Source organism: Protopterus annectens, chromosome 6.part0 (genome assembly GCF_019279795.1).
Source record: "Protopterus annectens isolate FY-2018-M chromosome 6.part0, PAN1.0, whole genome shotgun sequence".
NCBI lineage: Eukaryota > Metazoa > Chordata > Ceratodontiformes > Protopteridae > Protopterus > Protopterus annectens.
The window spans coordinates 203,697,121-203,722,643 of record NC_056737.1 but is presented as its reverse complement, the minus strand read 5'-3'; the positions used below and the strand labels follow the sequence as shown (position 1 = coordinate 203,722,643).

The 25,523-nt window shown below is 43.7% G+C and overlaps 1 protein-coding gene across 3 annotated transcripts in view; it reads right to left on the bottom strand.

Moving 5' to 3' along the window:
• Positions 1-25,523, bottom strand: part of FUT8 (fucosyltransferase 8) — a 2,643,272-nt gene that overhangs the window by 2,027,658 nt on the left and 590,091 nt on the right. The gene's annotated exons all lie outside the window — the stretch shown is intronic.

The window sequence follows — 25,523 nt, the reverse complement described above, 5'->3', positions numbered from 1 at the left end:
CATACACCTACCTGCATGTCTTTAAACGTCACTCAACCACAGGGAGTTCATGCAGACTCCACACAGAAGGCGGTTGAGCTGAGAATCGAGCGGTTGAGCTGAGAATCGAACAGGAGGACCTCTTGCTGTGAGGCGACAATGCTAACCACTCTACCACCGTGACCTCTAGGTAGAACATGACAGCATAATCCTCCTCTCTTGCCAGAAGCCCCGTAGGCCATTATTATACATTTTCCCCCTAATATCACTATTGGAGCTCTGCTTGCAATTAACACAAGTACTCCCCTTCTCCTCTATCACAGAAATTATGCTGCATCACCATCATGAAATCCTTTCTTTATCAAATTCACATGCCCAGTTCTTTCCAAATGTTTCTTGTAGCATAGCTATTTGCACTCTGGATTTTTTAATATAGTTTAGTACTTTTTTGCATATATCTGTAAAACCATTCACATTAAAAGATAATATGGAAAGTGTTGCCATGATAAGTTATTATTCCCAACTGTTACGTGTAGCAGCTTTTTTTTTTAAGGTTCATAGGTAGGTACTAGGCTATCTGCCTGAAGGCATTTATAAGCCTAGCCAGAATATGTTGGATTTCACCACCCCCTTAGATTAGTTCCCCGTGCCTCTGTCCAGCAGAGCCACTGAAGTGATCCCTGGGTAAACTTTGTTTCCCATCCACTCGTCAAGGTTTCTCTTGAAGAGGGTTAGCGAGAAACTCTGTCTAATGTAGACTGGAATCTTGTTCCAGAGCAAGGGAAGTCTCTGGGACAGGAATCTATCCCTCCAGCACATCCTATTTATTGTTGTGGTGAGGTTTAGATCCCTGGAGTGTGTGGCTCGAGGGGATATGGTTTTCTTTAGGTGGAGCATGTCCATCAATTCTGGGTTGGACATGGCCTTGTATGTCAGGCAGAGATCACCTCTGAGTAGGCGGTATGCAACAGAGTACAGCTGGAGTTTCTTCAGTCGAGCTGCATAGGGCATCTGCTTGAGGCCAATGATCCTCTTGGTGAGGTACTTCTGTGGTCTTTCCAGTTGTTGCAGGTGTCTTGTAAGGTACATCCCAAATGAGGCACTGTACTCTATGATGGGTCTGATGAATGGTGCGTAGAGGGGCCCAATGACCTCTTTCGATCTGGATGCAAAACCTTTTTGTGATTAGGTGGGCCATACAGAAGGATTTTCTAACCACTTTGGCAATGTGATTATCAAAGGAGAGGTTACTATCTACTTGGGTCCCCAGATCCCTTATTACATCTTCCGTATTTAGGGGGCTGCCACCTATGTGGTGGTTTGTGGGTACTTTTTTCCAAAGGGGATGACTATGCACTTTTTGGCATTTAGCTTGAGACCATGGTTTTGACACCAGGTATTTGTCTCACTGAGACCCTTTTGGAGGATGTCTGTGTCAGCCGAAGAATCAATTACAGCCTCTAGTTTGCAGTCATCTGCGAACTTGGTCAGCCATAGTCCTCCTGTGCTTGCCTGTACCTCTGAGAAGTATATGCCAAACAGGAGGGGTCCTAGGACTGAGCCCTGGGGAACGCCACTTGTAACCGGTTTAGAGTCAGACCTAGCTCACGCAACTCTTACCATCTGGGTTCTGTCCATGAGCCAGTTGGCGACCCATCTCGTGACGTAGGGGTTTATGTTCAGGCTGGTGAGCTTGTCTATAATACCTGAATGGGGAAAAGTGTTGAAGGCCTTTGCGAGGTCTAGGTAGGCTGTGTGGACCACCTTTCCCTAGTCTACAGCCTTGGTAACTGTCTCAAAGAAGTCCACCAGGTTTAGGAGGCATGATCTGCCCTTAAAGCCGAACTGGGTAGGGTCCAGTGTTTGAAGGTTCCCAATGTCTCTGTTAATGAGATGCATGATGATGTGCTCCATAGCTTTACAGACCAAGCTAGACAGGCTTACAGGGCGATAGTTCCAGGGTTCCATTGTGGCTCCACCTTTATGGAGTGGAATAACAGTTGCTGTGCGCCACTCTATGGGCATGTAGCCTGTGGAGAGGCTGAGTTTAAACAGTGTGGTTAGGTGAGGCGTTAGTTCATCTTTGAGCTCGTGTTAGGACGCTGCCTGGGACACCGTCTGGTCCCATTAATGCTGTGTTTTTGGCTTTGGAGAGAGCTGTTTTAACCTGAGTGTCTGTGATTTCAGGGGCACTACATTCTTCTGGTATAGTTATGGGCCCTTTGGGGGTAAAGTTTGCACTGAACCTGTCTGCCAGGATGTTGGCTATATCAGTCGGTTCAGTGTATTTTGTGCCATTCTGCACCAACTCCGAGCAGATCTGAGAATTGCCACTTAGATTCTTGAAATAGCTAAAGAATGCCTTGTGGTTATCTTTGGAGTCCATGGCAATTTTTCTTTCGAAGCTAGCCTTGGATGATTTTATGAGGGAACGTAGTTTCTTGCAGATACTGATCAGAGATGTCTTCCCTTCTTGGGATTTTACTCTTTTCTGCACTAGTTTCCTCCTTCTATTGTATAGCTTGTTTATGGCAGGGGTCCACCAGACTGGTTTCCTTTTTTTGGAGGAGTGAGCCTTGGTTTAGTTTGGGATAGCATGATCCATGCATTCTTGTAGGTGCCCGTAGAGTGCATTAGTAAAGGCTTTTGCAGCTTGGACAACATTATCCTTTAGCATGGGGGCTTTGAAACTTCCCACCTCGGTCTTAAGTACCGTGAAGTTTGCTTTTGAAAAGTTTTTCATGGTGGTTTCTTTGACCGGGGGTGGTGGCGGTATGTGGATATCCAGAGTAATGAGTTTATGGTCAGATCTAACCAGCAAGGGGTTGACCTCCGGTGTGGAACACCAGTCGCCCATGTTGGTGATGACCAGGTCCAATATGTCACCTCTGGTGGGGGTGTTGACCAGTTGGTCTAGGGCGTCTGAGTTTATAAATTCTAGGAAATGTTGGGCAAGGAGTTTGTACTTGAGTAGTTCTCCCAGTTAATGTTTGGGTAATTGAAATCACCCAATATCAGGGTGTTTGGTAGAACCTTTATGTTTCCCAGTGTTTCCAGGAATGCGGAGTGGGGGTCCTGGGACATGGTGGGTGATCTGTAGCAAGCTATAATTTGAATAGCACTTTTGCCCATTGTTAGTTGCACGTGGATGATCTCAAGCATCGTGCTGTGCCACTAACCTGGAGGTGTGGGTTTCCCTGATGAATATGGATACTCCCCCGTCTTTTGTATTTCATTCCGGGTTTTGTGGCCAAAATGTATGGTATGAGTTGTAGCCTGGTAGCGCCGGGGTGCACTCTGGAGCCTTAAACCAGGTTTCTGTTACTGCACATATATCGATTTACTCCATACTGAGGAGTGCCTCGAGTGCTTGAGGTTTAGACTTCTGGCATTCAGTAGCATTACCCTCAGTTTTTTGTTACTTGTGCTATTTACGGTGGTGGGTTTTTGTCTTTTGAGCCTTGCCTAAAAAAGGTACTATAGGGAGGGCAAGAGCCTTGGCCAGTATTCAAAAGCCTAAGGGTGACAGGTGCAAGCTGTCTCTAGCTAAGCATTGTGGCTTGTCGAGCATGTCATCCCAGGCTGACAGACACTGGATCCCCTTTGAATGACACCAGAAGCTTAGCCAACTGTTGAAATTGATAATTTTTTCTCTATATCATGGTATCATTCTCGGTGAGGGCAGGATGCTACTCAGGGTCAGGGTCATACCGGCCTGGGCTACGTGATCAGAGAGCTCCTCCATGTCTCTTTTCATGTAGTCCAGGGAGGTATGGCTCAGGTCATTCACACCAACATGGACAATGAGATTCATATTTGCACTTGCTCTGGAGTGACTTGAGTGCTTGTGTTATGTGGCGGACCTTGGCACACGACAGGCAGCTAACAGTAACCTTCTTGTTCAGCCTAGTGAGTGGGACGTCAGTGTGCCTGACTATAGAGTCACCTATTACTAGTGTGTTGGTTATGTTATTATGCCTTAAGGCCTGTGATTGCGTGGCACACTGGTTTTGTGAAGTATGTGTTTCATGGTTTGTGTTGGGGGGTGGAGGTTGCTTGGATGTCTGCATCGGAGGTCTCTGTTGCTTTTGCAGACTTATTTGGAGCCTCCAAGTTTGTTTTTGTGTATTTGTGTGTTTTTTGCTGGTGCTGGTTTCATAAGTCTATGCGAGACTGGTGGTGTGATGCAAGTAATTCCCTTCTCCTCTTGACTGCCTGGTCCAGTCTTGGGCTGAGAGCGCTTAGCCTCCAGTTTGGCTGTATAATTGTATCTCTCGCATGTACTGGTGTTTAGTGGAAGGAGGAGAGGGTTGTCTGTGTACATGAGGCAATTGTAGTTAAGTGTCTTGCTTTACAAGAAAATACTACTGTTTGGCATGTTAATCTTTTATATGGTTGATGCTTGCCATATCCATTTGAAACTATGTCACATCTTACAAGACTTTGTTTTAATGAAAACCCTCAAAAAAAAACATCCCCACAGCCTCTAACACACAAAATTCTATACATCATCAAATAATAAAGTTTAACCCTTCTAATAGGAACAATTGTCCCAGACTGACAGCCATACTCACAGACGTGATAATAATAATAATAATGAAGCTTATCCATGCTACGATGCATGGTACAGCCTGTGCTTTTACTTTTACTAAATGCTCTTATCTGTATTCCTCTCCCAGATGTATTGAACAGCTTGAATGCTTTCAGAAAAAGGAAACAATAGGGGCACCTGTTTACTTTACCGTTCCTCTTGCACACAAAAATAACTGCAAATGCTTTACTTGATAGTATGCAGTGTATGTTATGTATTACAAAAATATTAAGAACACAATTTTGTTTTACTTGTTTAATTATTTACTTCCTCTTCCCATCTCTTAAATGTTCTTCAAAACACTAATGACATGAAGTAAAGCAGGGTATATGTTTTGGAGCCCCCTACATGTTTATCAAAGCCAGAAAAGTCCAGTATTTCCAGGTTTTCTTGTTCCTTCATATTTCATAAATGTAATAAATGCTTTGGAATACCACATTGATTCATCAATTTCCAAGCTGCTGATTTTCTTCCTGTCAATCTCCATCTCCCAAATCCACACTCTGTTCATTTCCAATGTATGCCTGGTTCAAGTCAACTCTTGCGCTTTTTTTCAGTCTCTAAAGCACTTTCCTTTGGAACACTGGAAACGTTTTACTAGTACAGTCTCTCTATGGGTGTTATCACTAGAATAGGAAGCAGAATCCCCTTTTGTTTGATAGCTCAATTTTTATTGGACAAACTGTTGTAATTCCCCCTTATCAAGTTCTTCATCAAAATATGATTTTCACCCTTCAGGAAAAAATAGTCTGAAAATAGGTGGATACACCAGATTGAATCTTACACCTGCTTCTCAACATTCCACAATCGCTGGAATAAATTTACTCCTCTTCTGCCTGGTGTACAATGAATAACCACTTTTCATACATACTCTACTGTCTCCCACTTTTATCACTTTGTCCTTCTGCCACAGTTTTGAAATCAAAACCTGGCAATATAGTTTGATTACTTTTATGCAAACAATAAGTTTGCCTATATCACAAGTGTAATTCAATAAAGGTGTTAGGAAAATAGAAACCCAATTCAATAAAGGTGTTAGGAAAATAGAACCCACAGACATTGCCAACATACTGGCAGACAGGTTCAGTGCAAACTTCACCCCCCTCTCCCCCCCTAAAGGAGAGATAACTATCCCAGCGGAGTGTAGCCTCCCAGACATCTCAAATGCGCAGGTGAAAGCTGCTCTAAAGCTAAAAACACAGCATCAATGGGACCGGATGGTGTCCCCGGCTGTGTGCTACACGAGCTAAATGAGGAATTAAACCCGCACATAAGGCAGCTGTTTAATCTCAGCCTTACCACAGGATACGTGCCCAAGGAGTGGCGTACGGCAACTGTGGTCCCACTCCACAAAGGTGGTGCCTCTACGGACCCTGGTAATTACCGCCCCATAAGCTTAACAAGTCTAGTCTGCAAAGCTATGGAGAGGATCATAATGGAGCTCATAAACAAAGATATAGGGGACTTGCAGACATTGGACCCGACCCAGTTTGGCTTCGTCAAGGGCAGATCATGCCTTTTGAACTTGGTCGACTTCTTCAAAACAGTCACCAAGGCCATTGATGAGGAAAGGCAGTCCATACAGCCTACCTTGACCTTGCAAAGGCTTTCGACACAATACCCCACTCGGGTATTGTAGAAAAACTTACCAGCTTAAATGTAAACCCATATGCCACAAGATGGGTTGCAAACTGGCTTAAGGACAGAACCCACAGGGTTAGAGTTGCTGGCGCTATGTCAGACTCCAAGCCGGTCACAAGTGGTGTCCCACAGGGCTTGGTCCTTGGCCCCCTATTGTTCGGCATCTACTTCTCAGAAGTACAGGCCAACATGGGAGGACTTTGGCTGACAGTTTGCAGACGACTGCAAACTGGGCGCCATAGTGGAAAGTGCATCTGACACGGATATCCTTCAGAAGGGACTCACGGAAACAGATAGCTGGTGCCAGAGCCATGGCCTGAAGTTAAATGCCAAAAAATGTATAGTCATACCCTTCGGGAATAACAAGGTAACCCCAAACTACCATATAGGTGGCAATCCACTAAGCACAGAAGAGGTTATCAGGGACCTGGGGACCCTGGTTGACAGTGGCCTTTCTTTTGACACTCACGTTGCTAAAGTGGTTAGAAAGACCTTCTACATTGCCCACCTGATCATGAAGGGATTCACATCCAGATCTAGTGAGGTCATTGTTCCCCTGTACTCTTCACTTATCAGACCAATGATCGAGTACAATGCCCCATTCGGGATGTATCTCACCCGACATCTGCAGCAATTGGAGAGACCCCAAAAGTTCCTCACCAAAAGGATAAAGGGACTCCAAAATCTGTCATATGCTGCCAGATTGAAGAAACCCCAGCTCTATTCAGTTGCATACCGTCTGCTCAGAGGTGACATGTGCCTGACATACAAGGCCATGTCCAACCCGGAATTAATGGACATGCTCCACCTCAAAAAATCCAAATCCACCAAAACCACTAGAGCAAGCGACTTAAACCTTAGCACGGATATAAATAGGACGTGCTGGAGGGATAGATTTATCACTCAGAGACTCCCTATGCTGTGGAATAAAATCCCGGTCCATGTGAGGCAGAGCACCTCGCTGGCTCGAGAAATCTTGACCTGTGGATGGGAGATCGTAGGTTTATCCCGGGAATCATCTCAGTGTCACTGCTGGACAGAGGCACAACAAACTAATGGGCACAGTATTTTTTCATATAAGGGGTGGCGTAAGCCACAAAACTTTGGGCTAGGCTTATAAATGCCTTAGGGCAGATAGCCTAGTATAAACCTATGAACCTATACTAGTTTTGGTATTCTGCAACATGGGAGAGCGATAAACCCCTACACCAACCCCATGTCACATCCTCCTCACTAGTTAGTTCACAACACAGTGTCCTTTTTTAAGCTTTGATTACGTAAATATTTATTTGATATGCATACTGTATATATGTTTATGTTTCTGAAAATCAATACATTTATTCAGTAATAAAAATACTGTGTCCTTTGAAGTAAAAATCAATCCAGAAAACCCAGCTAAACCAACAACAGGAACTATTCTAAAGCCAACTAAATCCTATCAAGTGGCAGTTTGTCAAAATTCAAGGCTGTCCCTAACCCCAGGAATACAACTACCTAATGCAATATTATTCACAGACTTACTGTACAATATGTGAATGGCTGCATACAAGCTAAGCTGCCATACCTACCAGAAGTAAACCCAAAACAAACATTAAAAAACAACTCCACTAGTGGAATACTTACATAAGCAGGGTATATAGTAAAAGATGACGACTCACTGCCAAAATCAGGAACAGCAACTCCCTTAAAAACAAGTGCTCTCATACAACAAAACAAGAAAAGTACAGCTGCGGAAGTTAAACTTACCATAAACAAATGGCCTGCGGCTTAGGCACACTGCTAGCCTGCTATGGTGGCAAAGGTTGTTTGCTTATTTTTGTTTTTCTTTTGTGGTTGGAAGGACAGACTATGGTACTGGTAGTCTGTTCCATGTTCAAGACAACAATAGTGCCTCCTTCCATCCCAAGGAAGGCCAATAGCAAATGCAGGTAAAACACTACCAGTCCACAAAACCTGCTTTTGCAATAGAAAAAAAACAGTAAAAAGCACTTTAAATCATCATGCCATCCCACAAAGGAAAAGTAAATACAGTTTCACCACAGAAAAATGTTTTCATTTACTTTTGCACTGCTGTTAAAAGGGTGTTCTATTTAAAAGTATGTTGCAGTCTTGATTCATTCTGTTAACACACACGAGTCCTATCTTTAAAATAAATAAATTAATAAAACTACCAAAATTAAGAAAATAGAATTTCTTCCCCCAAAGGGAATTTGTCTGTCTAGCAAAGGAAAGCACACGCTGAGTGTCGATTCTTAAAAACCTCAAAGGCAAGTACTCTTCAGCTGCAGTAAATCTCTGACGGGCTTGATTTTGAAACTGACTTTTATTCAGCTCAGTTAGAGCTGCTTGACAGTTGGGATGAGTGGAAGGTGGCCTGAAGCCTTGGAAGCAGGACGGGTGTTATATCCTTGACAGGATATAACCCGGTAGACTTCTTTGAGACAGACACCAAAACAATGGCTGGTGTAAAACAATGTGTTCCTTGAACTGGCCAAGGCATTGGCTACAATACACCACTCAGGCATTGCTGACAGGCTCTCTGAGCTAGGCAGAAACCCTACATAACTCACTGGATTGCCATGTGGCTTACAGACAAGACGCAAGAAGTCAGGATTGGTGAGCCCATCTCCACCTAAAGACCACCAAAAAACTTAACACCAGTGAAGTATCCCAGGGCTCCATTCTGTGCATGCTCCTGCTTGGCATCTACTTCTCAGAAGTCAATGCTGACATTCAGGGCCTCTGGTTCACCAAGTTTGCAGATGACTAAAACTGGGAGCTATTACAGATTTCCCCAATAAACCAATACCTTGCAAAAGTGTTTGACACAGACAAATGACTGGTGCCAAAGCCATGGCCTATAACTCTATACCAAAAAAATGCACTATAACACCCTCTGGGAAACAGTCAACCTAGGTTAATTATTCCATTGTTAGAATACCCCCTCAAAGTCAACCCAGTAGTAAGGGATCCAGGAAAATATGTGGACAGCAATCTGGCCTTTTTCTTACTATCTTAGCTAAGTGTTGGTCATTCTATATCGCCTAACTTATGGGTAAGGGTAAGGTGCCCAGGTCCAAGGAAGTTACAGTACCACTCTACTTGGCCCTTATCAGATCTTTCATTGACAACAATACCACTTGTGGCATGTACCTAACCAGACACTTTCAATAGCTGGAATGCCCACAAAGGTTTCTCAAAATAATTCAAGGCTTGAATACCCCGGCCTACACTGATCACCTAAAGGCTCTGCCTCTGTATTCAATCTCCTAAAGGCTGCTGATACAGGATCCTTTGGCTGGCTTACAGGGCAGCCTCAGACCCAGCCCCTGATGGATCTGTTACACACATGCAAAACAAATAGCATCAGAAAAACTAGATCTGGGGATATGAACTTCGCTTTTGTAAAACAGAACATGCTGGAGAGAATGTGGGAGGCCCAAAGGATCCCCACTGCTATGGAACAGACTCCCCATCCATGCAAAATGGAGTATCCCTGGCCCTATTTAAATGAAACATTGACAACTGAATGGGAAAATATAAATTTAGGCCCAAACTGCCCCCATGCCCCTTATGGACAGAGGCCATCATTAAGAAAAGTATTATCCTAACATTCCCCCCTTAAAAATCCCTTTGCTTCCTCCCTATGAACATGCACCCCCCCAATACAGACACCCATGACACCCTGGATGCAAATGGTTTGGAGTGCACAGTTAAACTTGTAAGGGCCCTCAAGGTCTCAGGTTCATAGTTCATTAATAGACTTATGAGTAGTACTAGGGTCAATTTTAAGCATGACACAATAAGCCATGTTGGGCGCATGTCACCAAGTGCTGTGAAAGACAAACCAAACAGGGAGAAGTCTTATGTTTGGGCTACACTGCCAAGATAGGGCTCCCCAAAATATGTCATACAACTAGCTCCAACTAACTATAGATCCCCAATACTGTAAACTGGCTCCAGTTGTAACGGCAGTATAACAGAAGGTTTATTACCATTGCATTCAGGTACAATTAAATACATTTATGCAGCAAGGCATAATCCCCATATAATTCCCTTGTGTCTTATTTTGCTTAGCTATGGGGAAGTGTTGTGATGGGTAACAATTTGAAATACTGGGACCTGCATGAGCGACTCTCAGAATACGGAGAACCTGCATGAGCGACTCTCAGAATACGGAGAAAAATGGACTTGCATATACAAAGTCCAAGATGGACATTTCTCAGAATATTCCCTTTTTGTTCCGAGGTATGATTATCTCCGAATTGGTATAAATAAATTGGTGGGGGGGGTCTTGCCCCTCCATATTAAAGGTGCAGGTAAGTTTATCCACCTGCAAAAATACGAGCAAGGTTTGGTATTTACTGTTCTTAATTTTTTTTCTCACCCCCCCCACCCCCCCGGTGTGCTGGCACTATTATGACTGCCATCAAATGTCTGTCAAATGCAAAATTACAGGGGCCCCCACTAAGCTGATACAACAAGGCATGATTGATTTTTCCTTTACAAGTTCAATAAATATAGTTTATGGATCCCACATATTGTCAACAAATACAAGCCTCATCAGTACATCACGTAACTTATACTACATTAATTTCCTTCAATTTGTCATGGAAGGCAGTTAACTCCTGTATCATGTTCACAAAGGTGTTTGGATCCTCTTCTTTAACACTATACACAAAAAAATCAAACTTTTTAATTTTTTAAAGAATGAAATTTTGGGTAATAGTCCAATTACAGAAAAACTGAGTTTGTAGTCATGGGAAAGCAGCTACTTACTGTGTTACTGTGCAGCAAATAAAGAGCAAATTCAGTTTTTGCAGGAACTTTACTTTTATAATTCTGAAATGAGTAAATGCAGGCCTTGCTTAAACGTGTCTAGGTTATTGCAAAAGTAACCTGAGGAAATGAAGATGATGAAGATAAAAAGTCCACAACAAACAAAAGATTATGCAAGTGTAATTAGGTCAAGTACATTACATGAAAAGGTATCCTTTTATTGTCAGGGGACACGGAAATTGAGACAGTAGTTACAGCACAGTAAAAAATGTAGCAGTAGAACAAATGGAAGAGAAATGCAGGCTGTTTTATTTTCTGGCAGCTGAGAGCAATATTAGCTTAAGAGTACCTCGCTGGCAAGCAAACAATACCGGAATATTACAGGAAATCTTCCAACCCACCCACCCCTAACACAAATGCTGCCTGCCAATGATGCATTTATAAAAATATTAACCACAGCACAACAGTAAATTCTATGCAGCAAAGGACCTATTCTTCAGAAGTGGAAAGACACAATACAAGCACACAAGAGGAACTGACAAAAAAGTAGCAAAACAGCAGCAGTGGGAAACTGATTTTAATAAAAGCAATTCCATGCATACCATCTAGTGCATAGATTTTAACAAAAGCCTATGTGTTTACACAGTACTGTCAAAGTGTGGGTTAGGGAGATCTGCAAGAAAAAAAAAGGATTTTCTGTTTCAAACGGCATTCAGTCAGCCCCAGCTGTCAAATAATTGTATAGGAAAAAGTAAAATAAAACAGAAGTCATTAATAAAAAGAAGTTATGCACTCATCATAACATTCCATCTATGTTGTCTGCTTCAGTCTTCATCAACCTGTGGGTTATGGTTCTGCCTTCAGAACTGACTTGGCTGTTAGCAAGCTAAAGCTTCCCAACTGGAGCTCCTCCAACCCTACCCATAATGCTTCACTCCCCCAGATACCTCAGATCGAGTTTGCTGCCAATTCTCTTAGAGCAGAGTACATATTTTAAAACAGAAATCTTAAAATATGCTCAGGAGCTCAAACAGGTACAACAGTTACTAACACCATCCTTCAGATACAAGGAAAGGGGGAAGGAGGGAGGGAAGGTTGATGGAGACTGAAACAAACATAGATGGAAGGTTATGATGAGTACATAACTTCTTTATTCAATGTTCTCTCTGTTCAGTCTTCTGGGTGGCCTTCATGGAAGGATATTCTGGAGTACTGCAGAGCAAAAAGCAGCCCTACTCCTGGAGATATCAAGTTTGTAATGCAATATAAAGGTGTAAGAATTTGATCACGAAGTAACTGCACAAATGTCTTCCAAAGACACCCTAGACCAAAAAGCCTCAGACGTGGCTATGGACCTTGTGGAATGAGCTTTGACTTGCTTAGGTAAGCTAGGGTAGCTCTGGCAACTCCTTTCCCTTTTTTGGAGTCTAAGAAAGACACAAACAGTTGGTCAGACTTTCTGAAAAATTTGGTTCTATATACAAGTAGAAGTGCAATTTTCTATGAAAGTCAAAAAGAGGTGCAGCACATATTTTCCCTTATTCTGAAAATTTGGGAAGAACACAGGAGGACTGATGGATTGATTGACAGTATTTTCTGTAGCAACCTTGGGTAAGAAAGAGGGATTAGTATGCAACGTAACTGTCTTTATGAAAAAATAAAGTAGGGGGATTCGATAAGGATTGAAGCTCAGATACTCTTTTTGCAGAAGTAATGGCTACTAAAACAGCAGTTTTCCAGGACAAAAATTTTAAGTCTACCTTTGCAGCCAGTTCAAAGGCGTGAAAGACCAATGCTTGGAGAACTATAGCAAGGTCCCCAGTCTGCAGCAGCCCTCCACTCTGAGGAAGGAGTCGGCGCTGAGCTGTTGAACACTGAGGCTCCAAGGGGAAGAGACAGCTCCAAGAACTCCAGAGTCAAAGTCATCCCCCAGACTCGACACTGAGGCTTCACCTCCAAGACGCACTAATCCCCGATGCAGTTGGCACCACGCAAGTCAGGGAAGTGGTCAGACTCAAAGATGACATAACTACTGGACCAGACTTCTCGGCCCCTGTGGCCAATGGATCTGGGAATGCTCTGCTCGTGGATCACATAGGGGACAGAGCTGGAATGACCCCCACCTGGACCTGCATGTGGAGAAATTCCCTCATCAATCTGTACATCTCATTCTCTGACAAGCTCTGAGAGGAACTAATGGAAGAGGTGACAGAGAAAGGCCTAGAGTGAGGTCTGGAAGAGACATCCTGAGGGGATGTACTCAGTACTGATGGCCTCGACCCCAAACTTATGACTGGTGCACAGAGTAGAGGGATATGTGCAGAAGTCAGAACTGAAGGACACCGCTCCTATGTTCTTGGCCTTTTTAGAAGGCTCCAAAAGAACTAAAGAGGAGGGGTTTGCGGACCATTTCTTAGGCTGCCTGGTCTCCTTGGATTTCACATAGGGGGTTTGAGCCCCTGATACAGAAGAGTTAGCTGGGGAGGGAAGATGGAATAAGTCCTTTCAAAACCAACTTATTCCTTCTATCTGCAAGAGCCCGAGGGAGGAAGGCCTTGTAGATAGACTATGCCACTTTGAGGTGTGCAGGCCCCAGACAGTAAGCTCACTCCCTGTGGGCATCAGAGGCAGGTATCTTGCGCCAACAGGAAGTGCATTTATTAAAACCTATGGGTTTATCGGATTTATCCAACACCGTGGAAAGAAGGCGAGAAGAACATGATAGAAAGAACATGCTGCAATATATAAAGAACTAAGCTAAACTTACTACTACTAAACAGTTAAGAGAAGGGTAGGAAGCAAAAGAAAGAAAAACAGACCAAAGGCCAACTCATGGGAAAACTTTAGAAATGCACCCACGGACAAACTCAAAACAGACTCACGATACATTGCTGAACAGACATCAGATCAGCAGATAAACTGCATATTGGATACTAGAATTCACAAAAAGAAGCACACATACAGGAACTATTACACTGATGAGTACATGAGCTTCACTGCTTTAATTTGTACAACAAATCAATGAGGTCATGGAATGCATAAAATAGGTACAACCATGCATTAGTGTGTGTGACTGCGTGGGCAATGCATGTTTGTGAACTGGACAAAACTGTAATATGCTCACCTGCTCTCTCTCTTTGGGTGGTGCCAGAACAACATCAAGTGGGGCAGACATACCAAGGTGACTCAGTGTGAGATGGTAGCGGCAGAATCCCCTGAAACGTATTTACAAGGACATTCATATTTGGCATAGTTTTCAAGCATCAATGCTTCCATGGGCAGAATCAGTGCACTCATGATTTTGTTGCTCAGTAAGAATCATTTGAAATAACAAAGGAAGTCAATGGAGTTTAACTGGCTGCTGTAAACAGACCCATAAAGGAAAGTGAGCAGGGCAGCTTTAAATGTGGGTTATTCTTGCCTCACAGCATGCCCAGTGTAAAGTACATCAACTTTAACAAAAAAATGCCCTCCCAACAGGAGATGCCAAAACTGCCTAGTTTGGCAATCCTAAATGGTGGCTTTACCACCAAATACATCTAAGCTGCATCAGAAATAAAACATTTGATCACTGTAAATTTTACCAAATAAAGCATTTATATTTCAGTCTTGTCTGTTGTATGTTCTTTTCTGTTGTGCCATCACACATTTAGTAACAAATCACACAGATGTCTGAACTTGGCTAAATACATGGACATAAAAGCAAAAACGTCAACAGTCACTGGATGCTACTGGAAAGCATCTAGGATGGTGTTGAGGCTCATAATACAGCACAATTCCATGAAATGCGAATAAAAGGGTATGCATTCTACCTAATGAGTGGTAAATGACTAATAATGTCCCAGAATGTACAAGAGTTCATTCAGCACACAGTATAATTGTCGTATTTATTTAGGAGTTTCAAGACATGCACAACCATTAAAAAGAATTTAAGAAAAATCCTGCAACATTCTGATTTGTGGTACAAAAACATAAAACCTCATGGGCCTATTCTTATAGAAATATGTGACATATTGTTTAATAACTTCCAGAAAACAATATACGAGAGAATGAATAAAGCTTTTTACCGAAAAATACTTATCAAGACAGGTTTTCTTCTGCATTTGTCCGAAATCCACATATTTCCCAGCTTAAAATTCATCCTTTCTTACAAAAAAAAAAAAAAAAAAAAAAGATGCTTTCCACAATTAAATAAAACATAATTAACACTCCCAAATGTTTATTTACTGTTTTTTCTACAGAAGCTAAACTCTTCCCACTAGATATCAGAAGAGATTCGGAATAGGAAATGGCTGTAACAAATCATGCTGGAGAGATGTGAAGAGGTCTCTCTAACAAGGCAAATGGAGAGTAAAAGAAACAGGCAGCAGATTATAAGCAACTACTTTCTGGATATATGAAAGCACTTCTTCAGAGAAGGGTTATGGACACATGGAATACCCTGCCAGAAGTGGTAGAGAAAACTGGAATTCACAAGAGACATATGACAGATGGGGATAGGGATAAGGAAGGCTTGGGAAAATGGAACATTAAAATACCTTAAAGTGCATAGAAGAAACCCTTCAGGCTGTCAGTCAAGCAATGTAATGCTAAAAACGATGCAACTTGTGTATTGGGCTCATGTTCCTATTAGCCAAAAATTCTTCTGGAGGAACACAACTATAAAACTACAATAAGATTTCAAACCCCACAGGCCTAAATAAAAGAACATTAAAATCTGTACTTAATAATCAAAAGAATTATCTCTTCTAATTAACAGACCTATCAAGGAGTAGTACACTCCTCCTCTACATAAAAAAATTCTTAATCATTCACCTTCATAAAGGAGGAACCTCATCTGATATAACCAGTTTATCTGGAAAAGTGCATTCACAAGCAACTTCAACATATTTTTCAGGAAAAGCTCCCGTCTCCCACACATTATGGTTTTAGACCCACCCATGGCACTACCATGGCCTTATTAGCTTTTTTAATACTGTCTGTGAAAGTTAAAGACAAATGCAAACTTGTTTCCTCTGTTATCCTTGATCTCTCTAAAGCTTTTGATGTAGTCTCCCACCAAAAACTCCTCTACCAACTGTCTTCCCTCGGGCAATCACAATCCACATTATTATGGTTTAACAACTACTTAACCTATAGATACCACTCTGTTAAATGGTTCTCCACTTTTTCTCCCTTGCTTCCTGTCAACACTGGTGTGCACAGGACTCCAATCTTGGCCCTCTACTCTTTAATATACTCACTAACAATTTAGTTAAGATCTCTCAGCAAGCTTCCCTCATACAATATGCTGATGATTGTACCCTAAAATGCAATTACAACAACCCAATGCATTCTTCATAGGATTATTTATTTATTTATTTATTTATTTACATTTGTTGACCGGGAGAGTCCGACTGGACACAGGTCCGTTTTCAGTGGAGGCCCCTGGAGAAAACCTCCACATTAAGTATTATTTGCATTATACAGTTAAAAAACATAGCATTTAAATATAGACATTAGTCCAGTTAAGGATGCAAGACAAGAAGAAAACAGATGTAAAACAGCTGTAGAACATAGTACAATTTTAAAATATGGTGACATATACTAAACATGGTTACAAATGTAGTTGATATTTATCAGTGAACAATTGGTACAATCTGTTTTTGAGGTACATAACGGCCATTAGCAGTTGTTGCTACAAGAAGTTAGTATTATGTGGTAGGTAGCTGGGAACATGAGTAGCCAAGCTTTCTAAGAGCAGGTTGTTGATAGGGGGCCAAGAGAGGTGGTGGGTGAGGGGAGTGGATGGTATTGGGGGGGGGGGGTTGCAAGGGCATATCTGGCACGCTTTGAAGTGTGATTTTAGCAAGGATTTGAAGTGGGTGCAAGAAGTTACAGAGGTAATTGGGGATGGGAGGAAGTTCCAGAGTTTGGCTATAGTGCAGGAGAATAATGCTTCTCCAGCAGAGTTAATGGCTCTTCTGACCTGTAGGAGGTTTTTGTGGCTGGATCTTAGTGGTCTCGTGGTTATGTAGGGTTGGAGTAGATTCTGGAGGGATGGGACTTTTAGTGGTTGGTTTATTAGCTTGTGGGCAAGTGCGAGTTTGGTACCATTGAAGGAGGTGGGGGAGCTCTAGCCAGCCCAGTTCTGCTAGTGAGGCAGTGTTGAGAGTATGGTAGGAAGCCCATGTGGTGAATTTGGTGATTTTGTTGTAGCAGGTTTCGAGCTTATTTAGATCGCATTGTCTAAGGTTAGTAAATATTGGAGAGGCGTAGAGTAGGGTAGAGATGAGATGAGAATTTGTTACCAAAATTATAGCTGCTTTGGTAAGTAGTTGCTGATTTCTATAGAATGCTCCTAGTTTTTTGTGCACTTTTTTAATGGTCATGGAAATGTGAATGTCACAATTCAGTTTATTGTCTATTTCTACTCCTAGTAATTTGGTGTGTTCTGTAGGATGGATGGTGGTGTTGTCTTTTACTGTGATGTTAAAGTGAGAGCTGTCTAGGATAAGTATGGTGGGTTGGAACATTAGTAATTTTGTTTTGTTTGGGTTGAGTATTAGTTGGGCATTGGATAACCAAGTTTCAATAGAAGAAAATGCCTCCTGTGTGACTTTTTGCAGTTCTGGTAAGGAGTGGGCTGTGCAGATGATGGTTGAGTCATCTGCGTATTGCATGAGTGTGCCATGTGTTGTGGCTGAGGCTAGATTATTGGTGAAAATAGAGAAGAGTAGGGGTCCCAGGATGGACCCTTGGGGAACGCCTATGGAGACGGGAAGTTGGGGGGATAGGTTACCCTGCCAAACAACTGCTTGTTGGCGGTCAGATAGGTAACTCAAACCAGTTGATGACTGGTTTAGAGAAGGATAGGTTATTCAGAAGAGAGAGGAGTTGTTTGTGTGGGACCATGTCAAAAGCTTTAGAGAGGTCTAGGAAGGTAGAGCTGAGGAGAGATAACCTGCATTTTTATTTTGTAGGATAGTGTTAGAAAGAGAGAGTAAGGAGGTGGTGGTGCTATGGTTAGGTCGGAAACCATGTTGTGTGTTGGAGAGGAGGTTATTAGCAAGGAGGTGATCTGAGACTTGAGAATGAATGCATCTCTCTAGTATTTTGAAGAGTGGTGAGAGAATAGCTATGGGGCGGTAATTGGTTAGATCTGTGGAGGGGCCTCCTTTGTGTAGGGATATTATGTGTGAGACTTTCCATAGTGTGGGAACATAACTTTCTGACAGAGATCTGTTAATCAAGAGTGATACGGGGTAGGCTAGAGCGTCAGCTGCAAGTTGAATGTATTCACTTGGGAGGTTGTATGTTGCTAATCTGCTGGTTTTAAGTTTAGTTAGTAGTTGCGTTATTTTGGAGGTAGGAACAGGAGAGAGAAGCTAGTGGGGAGATTGTTGGTTCTAGTTGATGGTGTGGGTTTATGGGGGGGTTGTGTTGTCTAGCTAGTGATAGTATGGTTTGTGTGACGTAATTGTTGAAAGAGGTAGCAATATTTTCGGAGGAGTGAGTTAAGTTAGGAGTGGGTGTACTTACTTTACCTGGGTAGAGGATGGAGTTTGAGGACCAGAATTGTTTGGGGTTATGTTGGGAGGAGGTAAGGGCAGACTGGTAGCATTGGATTTTGACCTGTTTTATAAGCTTTTTGGTTCTATTGCGTAGTTCTAGGAATTTTTGCCTAGTAGAGGGGGTTTTGGGTTTGCGCCAGTTGTCCCATGCTTCATCCCTGTTTTTCATTTCAGACTTGGTGTTTTTTTGTAGCCATGGGGATTGTTGGGCTCTAGTTCGGGGATGTCTTATGGGGGCGTGGTAATTAAGGATGCTTAGGAATGTTTTACTAAAGTAGTCCAACTGCGTCATCTAGTTTGAGGTATTTTAGAGGTTGCCAGTTACAGTCTTTTAGGGATGAGCTGAATGAGAGAGGGTTGAAGTTAGTTTTTTTGCGTATTTGACGGTAGGTGATGGGTTTTGCTTTATAAAGGTGTTTTCTTAGTAGGAAGGTTGGGGAGTGATCATGGAGGCTGTCAGATAAGCAGCCTGCTATACATGACTGAGGGCTCTTATTGACTAGTATCCAATCAAGTATAGCGTGTTTGTTGGAGTTATTTATCCTAGTAGGTGACTGGACTAGTTGGATGAAGCCATGAAGATTTAAATGATGGGTTGGGTGGTTGCTAGAGCAGGATTGCCAGTCAGTGTTGAAAGTTTCCTAGAAAAAGAAGTTATGTACTCACCATAACGTTCCATCTGAGTAGGTACTTCATTTGTTTGCAACCTGTGGGTATCTGATCCGACCTCGGATCCGAGCCAGCAGCTTTCCATGCTACAAGATCCGAGCTCCTAGCTCCTTCCCTACCCATAATCCCCTGCTACATGCTGTATTACCTCAGATCAATTTTTGCCCCATCACACAACTCATAACCTCAACAGAGGAATACACCAAATTTAACTTCCTGACAAGAGAATTTCAGGTGACCAGAGATCCCGACAAAGGTTCGGGGGATGGCGTCGGTTGCAGACAAATGAAGTACCTACTCAGATGGAACGTTTTGGTGTGTACATAACTTCATTATCTGAAGTAGTTACTTCATTTGCTCTGCAACCTGTGGGACAGAGTTCCCAGCTACTTAGAAACAAACCTGGGTGGCCTTTACGGAAGGATATTCCGAAGCACCGCGGAGCCAAAGGAAGCCCTACCTCTCGAAATCATATCTAGTTTATAATGAGAAATAAACGTATGAGAAGAGGACCAAGTAGCTGCTGAACATACCTACCCATAATCCCCTGCTACATGCTGTATTACCTCAGATCAATTTTTGCCCCATCACACAACTCATAACCTCAACAGAGGAATACACCAAATTTAACTTCCTGACAAGAGAATTGCAGGTGACCAGAGATCCCGACAAAGGTTCGGGGGATGGCAGGGGGGGGGGGGTCGGTTGCAGACAAATGAAGTACCTACTGAGATGGAACGTTTTGGTGAGTACATAACTTCTTTATCTGAAGTAGTTACTTCATTTGCTCTGCAACCTGTGGGACAGAGTCCCCAGCTACTTAGAAACAAACCTGGGTGGCCTTTACGGAAGGATATTCTGAAGCACCGCGGAGCCAAAGGAAGCCCTACCTCTCGAAATCATATCTAGTTTATAATGAGAAATAAACGTACGAGAAGAGGACCAAGTAGCTGCTGAACATATGTCGTCCAAGGGAGCCCTGGACCAAAAGACTTCTGAGGTGGCCATAGACCTTGTAGAATGAGCGTGAATTCCAACAGGAACTGGTTTGCCTGAAGATATATACCCGTGAATTATGCACTGACAAATCCAATTTGCTATGGTCACTTTGGAAATGGCTCTACCCATGGCTGATTTTGCAAAGGACACAAACAACTGGTCCGACTTGTGAAAATCCTTAGTCCTGTGCAAGTAAAAACACAGTTGTCTGTGTACATCCAGTTTATGCAATTTGTATTCCCCTCTATTCTGAAAATTTGGGAAGAACACGGGTAAATTTAATGATTGATTAATATTTGACTCTGAAGCCACCTTAGGTAAGAATGACGGGTTAGTCCTGAGGGACACTCTATCCTTGTGAAAAATGAGGTAAGGGGGTTTCATACACAGTGCCTGAAGTTCTGAAACCCTCTTGGCCGAAGTAATAGCCACCAAAAAGGCCATTTTCCAAGACACGAATTTTAACAGAACCGAGGCCGCAGGCTCAAAGGCTGGACCTGTCAGGGCTTGTAAGACTAAGGTCAAATCCCATGGGGGTATCACAGCTTTCACAGGCGGCTTCAAAAGAAAGATGCCCCACAAGAAAGTTTTGCATAATTTTGTAGATGCCAAGGACCCTAGGCCATCTCCCATATGAAAATGGGAGATGGCTGATAACTGCACCTTAACCGTAGAAGCACTTGCTCCCTGCCGAAAAATTAGCGACAGGAAGTCCAGGATAGTCGGAATAGGAACTGTAAATGGATCCAGGCCCTTGTCTTTAGCCCAGATGGAGAAACGTTTCCATTTACTATTGTAAAATTTTCTGGTAGCCGGCTTATGCGCCGCGACCAGTATGGCCTTCACAGGAGAAGAGATACCAGGAGTCATAGCCATCAGTGGAACTGGATCAACCAAGCCGCAAGCTTGAGGTTCACCAGGTTCGGGCTTTGGTATCCTGCAGGATGCGAGATCAGGTCTGGAATGGGATCCAGTATCCATGGAGGAGTCACACTGCGAGACCGCAGATAAGGAAACCAGATCTGGCGAGGCCAGAATGGGGCTATGAGGATAACTCTGCTCCCCAACAGACAGACTTTATGTACGAACTTTATCATAAGCGGGAGGGGGGGGATAACCATAAAGGAGACCGGGAGGCCAAGCATGAACTAGAGCATCTCTTGGATTTTCCCCTTCAGGGGGGAATTATTGCGAATTACTCGCTGCATTTTGTGTTCAATGGAGAAGCAAAAAGATCGCAGCGAGGCCAACCCCATTTGCAGAAGATCTGCTTCGCAACAGATGGATTGAGAGGATGGATTGAGAGACCACTCGTACCGAGTGAGAATTACTCGACTCAGTTTGTCCGCTAATATGTTGGACCGTCCCGGAATGTGCATTGCTACCAGAAACCGGTCGGTGGATATCGCCCATTCCCAAACTCTCATAGCCTCTCGACAAAGGGGGTAAGACCTGGTTCCTCCCTGTTTGTTTATGTACCAGACTACTGACATGTTGTCCATCTGGACTGCAATAGTCCCCAGAGGGAGAAGGTCGTGGAGAGCTTGCAATGCTAGAAGCACCGCCCTCATCTCTAGGACATTGATATGCAAAGCGGTCTCTAGGGAAGTCCACGTGCCTTGGACAGTTCTGCCCGAACAATGCCCCCCCACCCGAGGCGAGAAGCATCAGTGGTCAACGTGGCTTGGGGCGGGGGAATCACAAAGGGTCTCCCTTCCCTCAGTTCTCGTGCGTGGAGCCACCAAAGAAGGGAGTCCTTGCAAACTCTGCTCAGGGGTATCAGAGTGTTCAATGGGTGGAGTAATAGTGACCACTGAACTTGAAGGGTTCACTGTAATATCCTCATCCGTAGCCGTGCATGAAGGGAGAGACTGATCGCCGCTGCCATAGACCCTAGTGCCCTCAGGACTAACTCCGCCGCTGGAGCAGGACTCTGAAGAAGGGCTAGTACCTGAAACGACAAGCTGCTCAGCCTGTCTGAAGTTAGAGTAGCTCGAGAGATACGGGTATCTAACCTGTCCCCTATGAACTCCTGGACCTGAACGGGGCAAAGAAAGGATTTCTGTAGATTCACTGAGATGCCTAGGCTCTGGGCAAGAGTCAGAGCGTAATCTCTTGCCACGCAGAGCTGATGCCAGTCGTCTAGGTACGGGAAGACCTGAATGCCCTGAAGTCTCAGGTGGGCTGCAACCACTGCCATGACTTTGGTTAACACCCTGGGGGCTGAGGTGAGGCCGAACGGAAGAACCCTGAACTGATAATGACTGGCTCCCAGCCGGAAGCGGAGAAACCTTCTGGATTGTCTGTCCATCAATATGTGGTAGTATGCATCCTTGAGGTCTATAGAGCACATCCAGTCGTTCTCCCGCAGAAAGGGGAGAATTGATTGGAGGGTGACCATCCAGAATTTTTCCTTGGGAATGAACAGGTTCAGAGCTGAAAGGACTAGAATAAGAAGTTATGTTCTTACCATAACGTTCCATGTTAGCTGTCTTCTTCTCGCCTTCTTTCTTGCTGGATGGGTTCGGAGCCGATCCTCGGCTCTGACTCGGCCTATACTATAGCTTGAGAGCTATTTTTACCGGCTCGAGGCAGCCCTATAACCCACAATACCATGCACTAACTCCCCAGATCTCGTTTGGAAGCTAAGACATAGTATAAATATATTATTATAATCCTCATTTGCAAGTACGGACTCCCTGCTAGTAACACTAAGGGTACGGGGAAACCGTAACATGTTGTATCTCCAGAAATGGAAGGACTCAGAGACCTCAAGTCTGTCCAGGCTAGGGGGCAGGAGGGAGGGACGCAAGAAAGAAGGCAAGAAGAAGACAACTAACATGGAACGTTATGGTAAGAACATAACTTCTTAATGTTAAGTTATCATTCTCGCCTTCATTCTTGCTGGATGGGACAGCGTCCCTAGCACCTTAGTCCTGGGTGGCTCAATGGAACAGACTCCTGAGTACAGTGGAACCAAAGTCAGCTCTATTTCTGGAGGCTATATCAAGTTTGTAATGGGCAATAAAGGTATATTTGGAAGCCCATGTAGCTGCTGCACATAGAGCATCTAAAGGTAACCTTGCTTGAAAGGCCGTTGATGTTGATAGTGCCCTGGCTGAATGAGCCTTAGGCTTAGACAGAAGTTGCCTGTGTCTCATCTCATAGACAAAGGTAATAATAGATGTCAACCATCTGGAAAGAGTAACCTTTGATACTGGAAGCCCTTTCTTTCCTGCCGCATAAGAGAGAAAGAGCTGGTCCGACTTTCTGAGTTGTTTTGTCCTGTCTAGATAATACCGCAGTTGGCGATGAACATCCAATGAATGTAATTTCTGTTCAGCCCTGTTGGAATAGTCTGGGAAGAAGACAGGCAAGTCAATGGAGTGGTTTAGATTTGCTTCAGAGGAAACTTTCGGTAGGAAGGAAGGGTTTGTTCTGAGAGTTACCCTGTCTTTGTGAAAGACCAAATAAGGGGGACGGACAGACAAGGCTTGAAGTTCCGATACCCTTCTGGCAGATGTTATGGCTACTAAAAACAGAGTTTTCCAAGAAAGAAGCTTGAGGGAGCAAGAAGCTGCAGGTTCAAAAGGAGGCAGAATCAATGAGGTTAGAACTAAATTCAAATCCCATTGTTGGGGGCGGATCCTTAACTGGAGGTCTAAGCAAAAAATGCCCTTGAGAAAGGCTTTACACAGTTTGTGGGGCATAATATTTGCTTCTGAGAGCCCCACATGAAAATTAGCAATGGCCACTAATTGTACCCTGATAGTGGCTGACGATGACCGTGAATGAAAGAGTTCCGCCAGAAAGTCTAGAACCTTATGAATGGGTGCATGGAAAGGATCTAAGGACCTATCTTGTACCCAGAGTGAAAAACGCTTCCATTTACTCGCATACGTCTTCCTAGTATTGGACTTATGGGAAGCCAGAATGATATCACGAACAGGAGGAGAAATAAGGGGAAGCCTGGCTATGGCTGGAAGTGGAGCAACCAAGCTGTGAGGTTGAGGGAATGAAGAGACTGATGCAGCTTGCCCGTGAGATGGGTCAACAGATCCGGAAGGGGTTCCAGATGCCAAGGCTGTTCCAGTAGGTAACTGTGCAGGAACGGAAACCATACTTGTCGAGGCCAAAACGGAGCAATGAGGATCATTTTGGATCTCAATGCAGTTGCTTTCTGAATTAATTGCGGGATCAATGGTAAGGGAGGAAAGGCATATAGACCCCGGGGCCAATCGTGAACAAGAGCGTCTCTGGGGGGATGGCCTGGTAGAGGAAAGAGTGTGAAGAAGTCGAGGCACTTGCTGTTTTGAGGAGTTGCGAAAAGATCGCAGCAAGGCTGGCCCCACTTCTGAAATATTTTGTCTGCTACCGCTTTATTTAGAGACCACTCGTGAGGCATGAGGATAGTTCTGCTCAATCTGTCCGCTATGACGTTAGACTTCCCGGGGATGTGCGTTGCTATCAGAAATCGTTGAGAGGAAATCGCCCATTGCCAAAGTCTGAGTGCTTCTCGACATAGGGGGTAGGACTTTGTTCTGCCCTGCTTGTTTATGTACCACACCACAGACATATTGTCCATTTGAATTGCTATAGTCCCTGTGGGAAGAGAGCTCTGAAGGGCTTGCAACGTCAAAAGCACCGCCCTCATCTCCAGGACATTTATGTGCAGGTGGCGTTCTAATTGTTGCCATGTGCCGTGGACCGTCCTGCCCTGATAATGCCCCCCCACCCAATCAGGGAGGTATCCGTTGTCACCGTGGCAACTGGAGGGGGGGGGACAAAGCGTCTGCCCTGAAAAAGCTGAGGGGAATCCATCCACCAGGAAAGATGATTCTTCCATGATGGGGTTATCAAGATGTTGTGAGTCATTGGGAGCTGTTGAAAGGACCACTGAGAAAACAGTATCCACTGGAGGAGCCTCATGTGGAAGCGGGCTAATGGGAGTAGAAGAATCGCCGCTGCCATGAGGCCTAACGCTTTCAATACTAGCTTGACTTGAACTCTGTTGGGCTGAAACAGGGACTGAACATTCCGCCTTATGTCTGTCACTCTCTGAGGTGGTAAAGTTGCAGACATTTCTGTGGTGTTTAATACGGCGCCTATAAAGTTTATACATTGACAAGGAGGATTTTGCAAAATTTATAGAAATACCTAGATTGTTGCAAAGTTGTATAGTGTAATCCCTGGCCATTATAAGACGCTGCTTGGTGGTAGCGGAAGTGAGCCAGTAATCTAGATATGGAAACACCTGGAATCCTTTTTGTCTCAGGTGAGCCATGACCACTGCCAAGCATTTGGTGAACACC